Source organism: Lacerta agilis, chromosome 16 (assembly GCF_009819535.1).
Source record: "Lacerta agilis isolate rLacAgi1 chromosome 16, rLacAgi1.pri, whole genome shotgun sequence".
Lineage (NCBI taxonomy): Eukaryota > Metazoa > Chordata > Lepidosauria > Squamata > Lacertidae > Lacerta > Lacerta agilis.
The window spans coordinates 3,563,243-3,572,846 of NC_046327.1; positions in this window are offsets into that span (position 1 = coordinate 3,563,243).

Here is a 9,604-nt window from a genome sequence, read left to right on the forward strand (position 1 = left end):
TCAGGAAGCTGAACAAACTGGGCACTTAGGGATACCCAGTTACAGGGAAGAGATTTCCTGCCAGCGAGTAGCTCTGACACAAAAAGTCATCTCGTTAAATGAGGAGCTGTATGCAAGGACATTAAATGACAACAGGCACGGGGCGTGAGCTGTCAGGAAACAACCCAAGACTGCTGGGTTGCTGAGTGGGGGAACAGTCATGAGCAGTCTCCGGCTAATCAAAATTCACAACCAAGTGACTAAGATGTTCTTTGTAGGAATTTTTGCTTAAGTCAATTACAGGTGGAAGATGCTTGCTAGAAAATGCCTTATTGTTACTCCCCTAGGTTGATGAATAACTGAATAAGGACATTTACTTAAATATGGCAAAGGTTCTGGTAAAGGACCACTGTCCCCAAGATGTAGCAATGGGAAGCAGCTGAACGCAGTATTTGAATACCCTATAACTGGTTTGAAAAGTGATTTGTGGATTTAGTTTACAAAGCCAAACCAGCCTGATCTGGGCCTCTTTCGGCTGCATTTATCTGGAGGATAATGCATGTTTTGACTGCAAAGCAAGCATTGTAATGGCATCCAACCCAGGGAACAGCAAACGTGATCTTTGAGAGTTAGGCACGAGGTTAAGCATCTGAGAAGGACAGGCATGTTGAGTGTGCGCACACAGGAAAAGAAACCCACACCTATACTTGGAAAAAGTGTGTCCTGCTAAGCAGAAAACACAAATTGGCCCCAGCCACTGCCACAAGTCTCTCTCTCTAACCTTTATTATTATCAGAGAAACAGAGGGCTGGTGAGGGGGGGGGGAGTGTGAAAAAATGGTCTGTGTAACAGGATAGTGAAAGAATGACATATTTGTCTGTTAAGTATAAATATGAACAGCTATGGAGATCTGGTGCTGTGGTGCTGCTAGGTTTTAACTTCAGCAACATTCATCTATTGCCAGGAAACACTAGATTTAGTACCTGAGGGATTGCAGTCTCAAATACCTTCTGCATTTCTTTTTTAATATGCTGCCAAGAATTTAAATTGGTAAAAGCTGGGGACTGACAAAAAAAAAACACCCAAAAAACACCCTGATCCCCAAGAGCTTTTCTGGCACTGGTTTCTCAGGGTATATGGCACAGTGATATTTATTATATTTGTTATTTTTTGGTGGTGGTCGGGGAGCTCATCTTTAACTCTGCAAGTTTGACTCCCAAATGCTGTTTTTCTTTTTCTTTTTTGCCGTCTTAAAAAAGAGAGAGAGTTAAACAAACAAAAGGTTTTGATTCTCTTGGTGACGCTAGGAGCTGTCATTCATTTTATATGCAATATGCCTTTTTGGATTAAACCAACTTTAGCATATTTTTTGAAAGGTCAGGAACAGGCAACAACAACGGGGGGGGGGGAAGGCTGACTGCAGGGTACACATTTGATCCAAACAACCTCCGCCCATCCATCTTTCCGGCCATCTGGAGTCTTTCTAGCAGAAGAAAGGAGGGCTCACACTGGAGCATTGTGGGGAGTTAGCTGGCTTACAGCCTCGTCCTCAGCACACTGCCCCGCATAAAGGGAGTGCCAAAGGGGCTTGGACCACGTGTTCAAAGGCAGAGATATTACTGGACATGCTCAGTTCCTTGAAGCACCCTAAAGTAGCTCTTAGGAACCCAGTCATTAAGTGGGGGGGCCACAGGAGCATAGGAAGCGGTCATATGCTGACTGAGACCATTGGCCTGTCTACTTCAGTATTGACTACACCCAATTTTTTCTGGGGGGACGCATACCCCTAAACATTTTGTGTTGCCCCGACCGACTGACAAATGGATCAACATGCCAGCTGTCTCCACCAGGGCCGGATTTAGGTTTGATGAGGCCCTAAGCTACTGAAGGTCATGGGGCCCATTTTATGTCCAGCTGTCCTTTGTCAACAACAAATTGTCGCTGTTTTTGTGTGGAATATATGCTATATGGAAATGAGCAAACCAGTGATATTTTAGGGAGCAGGCTAGCAGGCGGGGCCCATTACTTACATCATAGGAGCCTACACAACACAAAACACTGTTGCTGCACATAGGTTTTATTTTATTTGTTTTTTAACTTATATTTTGGAACTGTACATCCAGGTTTTTTCCCCCTTTACATTTTGTTGGGGGCCCCAAGAGAGTGGGGCCCTAAGCTATAGCTTGTTTAGCTTATACATAATCCAGCACTGCACGGAGGAGTCTCAAAGCGGCTACATTCTCCTTTCCCTTCCTCCCCCACAACAAACACTCTGTGAGGTGAGTGGGGCCAAGAGACTTCAAAGAAGTGTGACTAGCCCAAGGTCACCCAGCAGCTGCATGTTGAGGAGCGGAAACGCGAACCCGGTTCACCAGATTACAAGTCTACCGCTCTTCACCACTACACCATGCTGGCTCTCATGAGACCCTTTCTACTCTGCCTTCACCCCTAAAGAAGCAGTTTGCACTTTGTGGGTGCTTTCAGATCCAGCTTTGTGCCTGGAGACTCCAATAGTGTTTGTGGGCTTGGAGTCTCTTCTCTCAGCTGCTGCCGCCACTGCTCTAGTGGTGATTCCTCCAAGGCAGAGATAGCCCAGCCCCTGTTATCCATCATAACAATGATCACCTTCAGATTAGACTATTGTAATCAAAGAATCAACCTTAACTATGTTTCCTGGCTCGTTTGGAGAGAGACAACCCATGGCCTCAGCCCCAGATACTACGTTAAGCCAAACCATGGCTGAGTTCCTAGTGGCACTAGGAGCAGGAGAGGAGCAAAGTAGTTTTGACTTTCCCCCCTTACACCAGCACACTGCATGTTTATCTTTAAACCAGAGTGAAGTTTATGATGTGTGAACCAAGCCAATGGATGGACTTCAATGGCTGTGTCCGTCAACCCCACAATCCTAGTCTGTTTCTTTTTTACTTTACAGCGCTAGATTTTGTCCCTAGGTAAGCACTACAACCCAATACAGTGGTACCTCAGTTTATGAACTTAATCCATTCCAGAAGTCTGTTCTTAAACCAAAGTGTTCTTAAACCAAGGCGTGCTTTCCCATAGCAGTGGGGGACTCAATTTACAAATAGAACCCACTCAACAGGAAGCGGAACATCTTCTGCCTCCAAGGCAAAGTTCACAAACCAAAACACCTACTTCCAGGTTTGCAGCATTCTTAATTCAAGTTCTTCATAAACTAAGCTGTTCTTAAACCAAGGTACCACTGTATTTGAACTTAAATCACACACATACAATTTTTTTTTCTCATTTCAGACTTTTGTCTAGATCTTGGGGTTATGCGTGAGTCAGATTTCAGATCGGTACAGGTTAAGGCTGGAGGGAAACAGTGATTTGGCCAAAAGAAATTCATGGTATTAGCTCAGTAATGGAATCCCCCCCCCATGCGAAAAGCACCTAGAACAGTGGTGACAGAAGGAAGCATAATTCAGCCAACACAACTGAAAGCCTCCCCATCTCTAGATATTTCCTGGGTTGGGTGCAAAAGGAAATGTGCATGCTTCACCAATGGCTGGAGCCATTTGAGGAAGCTGTTTTGACTCCCACCTCTGCCTTCAAGGGTAGACAGTCTCTATCATCAGTAAGACCTTCTCCTGTTCTTAACCCTTGTCGATGGGACTCCCAATGTCTTTGGAAATGGGGAATCGCTTTTAAGAATACAGGGAAATATAAAATTAGTTCTTCGAGGATTTATTATTCTCTTGAGTTTTTTGCTGCCAGAACAAAAGGCACAGCGCTTTCCTCATTAAAGTAATGATTGCCTGCCTATGTATAATGGCTCTCATTCTTTTTTCCTAATTCTCAAGAACCACAGAGGACGCTAATAAATGATAGCCCTGATTTAAACTAATCTCTGTTGTGTTCAAGAGAACCTTGTCCTCATTTGGGGACCTCTGTTAACTCCAACATTACTTACGAAGCTCCACATTGTAGGACTCGACTTAGTGGTTCCCTGGTAGAAGGTCAACCATGCTACAACCTCACTGGTTTCCCATAGAGATTAAAGCAATTCCATCAGAAACGGCTCGTGGTAATTAATGAATGAGAAGTCACCAAATAACCACTTTGTTAACAAAACTCGGTAACCTGGACAAATATTTAAATTATGTAAAGCAGCCCATGTCCAGGTGCTCCAACTTTGAATGATGTGGTCACCATGAAGTTCCTCAGCAACTTGCTCTCTGGTAGGGCTCCCCTCCTGCACACACCTTGATGGTGTGAGATAAATCAGCCTCATATAATCAACAAGCTTAACTCTAATCAATGCATGAAGGGGTTAAGACCATAGAGGAAGCTGTCCTGCCAGGCTTAGCTAGGTCACACCTCCTTAGCTTGGAAGGAAGGGCTACCAAATTATTTATTCTCCCACTTTCCACTTTCTTCCACCATGCGAACTCGACAGTACAGATGTGCAAACTGGATGCCCCAAGCTTAGACTGCGTGGCTTAAGCAAGCCATATTTGTGTTTGTATGCAAATTATTTAGAAACGCCGTTTTGGAACCGTTATACGGCCTGCCTTTTCTTGCTGCTGTATGGAAAAGCACATGAGCCTGACCTTTGAGAAGTATGTAAATAAATTTAACTTACCAAACGTGTGGTCTCTTTCTAGGATAAGGGAAGTGGGGAACTTTGGAAGCAACCAAGAAGGAGTTATTTCAAAGGTCTAACAGCTTACATTTCCACGATTTACTTTGCTGCATGTTTTGCAATTTCAAATCTCTGCTGGGCTCTCTCACCAAAGACTAGCTAAAGGTAAAGGGACCCCTGACCATTAGGTCCAGTCGTGTCTGACTCTGGGGTTGCGGCGCTCATCTCACATTACTGGCCGAGGGAGCCGGCGTACAGCTTCCAGGTCATGTGGCCAGCATGACAAAGCCACTTCTGGCGAACCAGAGCAGCGCACGGAAACACCGTTTACCTTCCTGCTGGAGCGGTACCTATTTATCTACTTGCACTTTTGATGTGCTTTCGAACTGCTGGGTGGGCAGGAGCTGGGACCAAGCAACGGGAGCTCACTCCGTCGCGGGGATTCGAACCGCCGACCTTCTGATCAGCAAGTCCTAGGCTCTGTGGTTTAACCCACAGCACCACCCACGTCCCTTGCCCCCAAATCTGGATGTACGCATTCAGGAAATTCTGGTTCTATTTTACCTGTAGCATTTCCCCCATTAACCAAATTACAAACATTAAAAACCAACAATGGGCCACTTTGATGGGCTTAAGTTGGTGACCATGACAGTACCAGCTGGTGGCACCAGTGTGATCACCACAAAGCACTCAGCGGTAGCATTTACATTGCCAACAATGACCCCCCCCTTATGTGGTGAAGTAGGTGCCAGTCCAGTGATGGACTGTGTTCATGCCCCAGCAGCTACCTGGTACCTCTAGGCCTTGGGCAAATTCCAGTTTTGCACACCAGGGCCATCAAGGTGAAAAGTGGGAATCTAAACCATTCATTTTTCTTCTTCCATCCCTTGTTTGCAACAAGCAAATCCAATATTTCATATTGTGCAAAAGCACAACTGGACAGGTGCCAAATCTCAGTGGTAGACCACATGCTGTGGATACAGATGGGCCCTGGTTCAAATTCTGCTGTTTGAAGGATTTTAGGTGTTAGACTGGGAAAGACTTCCACCCTCAAGGTTGGCAAGCTGCTGTCTGCATTATCTGTGGCTGCAGTTCTACTGTGTACTCTCCAACATTTCTCCAGTGGAAATAGGAACATCCTATTCCATGATAATAATAAAATAAGAATTTTATTATTTATACCCAACTGACTAGGTTGCCCCAGCCACTTTGGGTGACTTCCAACATATATTAAAAATTAAACAATTTTTTTCCTTATATGGGGTTGCCTTCAGATGTCTTCTAAAGGTTATCTGGTTTCTTATCTCCTTGGCTTGGGGTTACATAATTCCATATCTTCCAAGATTTCTCCGATGAAAATAGGGACGTCCTAAGGGAAAGCAGGACATTTCGGGATGAGATCAGGAACTGGGACTGCTTCTGTAAATCTGGTACTGTCCCTGGAAAATAGGGACACTTGGAGGGTCTGCTACTGAGAAGTACAGTTGTACCTCAGAAGTCGAACAGAATCCATTCCGAAACATTCGAAAACCAAAGTGTGGCTTCTGATTGTTCCTGCAGCCAGTCGGAAGCCCCATTGGATGTTCGGGTTCCAAAAGAACGTGCGAAAACTGGAACACTCACTTCCGGTTTTCGATTGTTCGGGAGCCGGAACATTCGACTCCCAAGGCATTTGGGAGCCGAGGTATGACTGTAAATCCCACTGAATTCCGTGGTGGTTATGCTCAGGTAAGTAGGACGAGGATTGCAGCCTAATTGCAATTTTCTCCATGGTACCACTGGTGATGAATCCTGGTGATGAATTGTGAATATTCAGCACACGAGAACAGGTCTACTTATCCCAGCCAACAGGTCAAGGCTGATGTCTTCCCCCGTGTGGCACAAGAAGGCCGGCTTTCCAAGGCACGGCAGGAAGTCACGCCCCTTCATCAGAACCCCACTGTACCACTGTTCCTTTATTTATTTATTTATTTTTATTTATTTAGTGAGGGCATTTTATGGATTCCCTGCCTCCACCCACCCCCCTCAAATTAAGGACCTTTATGAAACTGTGGCATATGTTGTGTGGGCTGCTCTGGCATTGCACAGTTCTGAAACAATGGCCAGTCATTATATTCTTCAGGGCTATGAAATGTGGGGAGGGGGGGGGACACAAGGAGCAACTCTTGAAGTTTAGGGAAATAACTTAAAATTAGAGACATCTGGCAATTCTAGCTAAGCCTTCCAAATTAAAGGTTGCTTGAAAGACAGACCTTGGATCTGAATTTTATAGTGTAGGAGTTTGGGGTTGTTGATTCTCCCCCTGCCCTCCATTTTTTTGTTTTGTTTTGTTTTGTTACTGCTTTGGGAAAGTGTGTTCAAAAGAGGTGAAAAATACACAACACACACACACACACGTTTAGAAAACAGTTTGAGCACCAGTGCCAAATACAGTTGGCTTGTGGACTCATTTCCAGGCAAGCACAACAATTTAGCAGAGTCCTTTTTTCCTTCTTTCCTTTCCGTCTGCCTTCCTTTTATTTCAGAGGTTCGAAGGGTGGGTTTCATTTCCTTCCTATGGGAATTTTTATTAGTTCCCCCCCCCTTAACTGTGTTGCTTTCCTTCTGCTGGTTTACTGCCTTGTATCTATCTACCCCCAAGGAGTTTAAAGCCTCAAGTAAGGATTATTAGATTTCTTAAAAAGTGTATATTTTCGGATTTGTCTGTGCATGCAAGGAAACAAATCCTTCCTCGTATACTCACGCTATTCTTCTTGTGAGCTTCTTCTGACATAGAACCAGAGGGGAGGGATATATACAGGTCACTGTTTAGCAAGGGGTACATTGACTTGGGTATAGGCGGGGCTCAGTTCCGGCACCTCTCAGGTGGGCGCCATCGCCATTATAAGAGAGAAAGGGAAGCGTTTGTAGTGAGTTCTGGCACCTCTTTTTCTAGAAAAATAGTGCTGGATATTGACAGTAAGTCAGTCATCCATACCATCCTCAGTGGCTTAGCAGGGTGGGTGGCGGACTGGGGCAGTTGCCCCGGGCGCAAAATTGTTAGGGGCACAAAATTTCAACATCCAGTGCTGCCTCAATACAACTGCATGTTTCCGTCTCTAGGCTCCGTTGAAAATGGCTTCTCCATGTGAACCAGGAAGTGTCCTCTCAATCAACAGAACAACTCTTCTTTTCTTATCTCTGCGGCTGCGATCTCCAGTTGAATGTGCATGCATACTCCGTCCTGTCCGTTTCGCTCCCTCCCAATCTCCCCAGTCTGCGCAGCCCCGGGCGCTGGCAACCCACACTACGCCACTGACCACCCTACCAAGCGGTGAGAATAATTTTTTGCCACAAACGGGATGAAATGTATGGGGAAATGTTCATTTCTATGCACGCAGATGAAGTGACACGAAATATGCACAGTTTTTGCCCAGTACAGGCATCCTCCAGCATTCTACTCGCTTGCGACCGCATAAACGCACAGCGCCGGGAAATAATTAAATAATTCAATTCATACCCGGGAATGGTGGGAGAGAGCTGCAGAGTCCTCTTGGCTCGTGAGGAGACCCTCCCCGGAGCGCAAAGAGGATGTCAGTGAGGGTAGAGGAAGCCCCAAAGAGAATACAGCCTCCTTGAGTCCCATCAAGGTGTGTGTGTGTGTGCCATTGGGTTGTTTCTGTTTCCATTTTGATTATGTATTTTGTGTTTTTATATTGTGATTTTATCCTGCGAGCCGCCTTGAGACCCGTGGGCACAGGGCGGTATACAAATTTTATAAATAAGAATAAAATCATAAAAAGGCAGCGTATTCTCATATACGCAGGTGGCGCTGTAGTCTAAACCACTGAGCCTCTTGGGCTTGCAGATCAGAAGGTCAGCAGTTTGAATCCCTGCGATGGGGTGAACTCCCATTGCTCTGCCCCAGCTCCTGCCAACCTAGCAGTTTGAAAGCACACCAGTGCAAGTAGATAAATAGGTACCGCTCCAGCAGGAAGGTTAATGGCGTTTCTGTGTGCTCTGGTTTCCGCCATGGTGTCCCATTGCACCAGAAGCCGTTTAGTCATGCTGGCCACATGACTCGGAAAGCTGTCTGGGGACAAACGCTGGCTCTCTCGGCTGAAAGTGAAATGAGCGCTGCATCCCATAGTCGCCTTTGACTGGACTTAACCGTCCAGAGATCCTTTACCATATATATATATATATGAACCTGCCATCTCACATGTCAAAAGGACATTAAAAAACAACAACATTAGGTTGGGCAAATCAGTATTCTAGGTGGGGTTTTGCACTCACTGGTCTCACTCTGGCTATGGCCCTGCTTAAAACATCCACTTCACATGCCATATTCAGCAGCATCCCAAAATTTCCCTGGGTACCTTGTAATGAGAGTTAAGGCTGTGTGCTCCCAGACCTAGAGAATTTAAAGGAGAGCCTTTGTAGGGACAGGTAGGTAGCCGTGTTGGTCTGCCATAGTCAAAATGAAATAAAATAAAAATTCCTTCCAGTAGCACCTTAGAGACCAACTAAGTTTGTTCTTGGTATGAGCTTTCATGTACGAGTGCCCCCCTCCCCTCCCCTCCCCATGCTAAAGTTTTTAATCGCATGATTACATGGACACTCGTTTTTATCCAAGGCCCTATGTGATATAGCATATCTAACATACTGCTTAATCTGGTTTTATGGATTGGAACCTTTCTGAAGCATGTAGTCTTTCTACGGCAGTTTTTCAAGCATGCACGCTATAGATTTCCCCCTTTTAATCTCAAAAACAAAGGAAAAACACCGCTGGGGAGAAAACTTGATTTGTTTTGAAATGCTTGTTTCACATGATCCTTTGGCTTACAGTGAGACATGGTCAGGGTGCGCACCTTATTAACTTCATACGAAGTGTGTGTTTTTGTTCTTCATCAGTTCTGCCCTACTAGTTGTTATATATATTTCAATCTTTTTACTCGATAAGAAAAAAAGCCAAAGAAACTTCACAGGCATCACTGTGACTAATTACATTTACTAAACACATAGGTCCTAACACAGTACAAT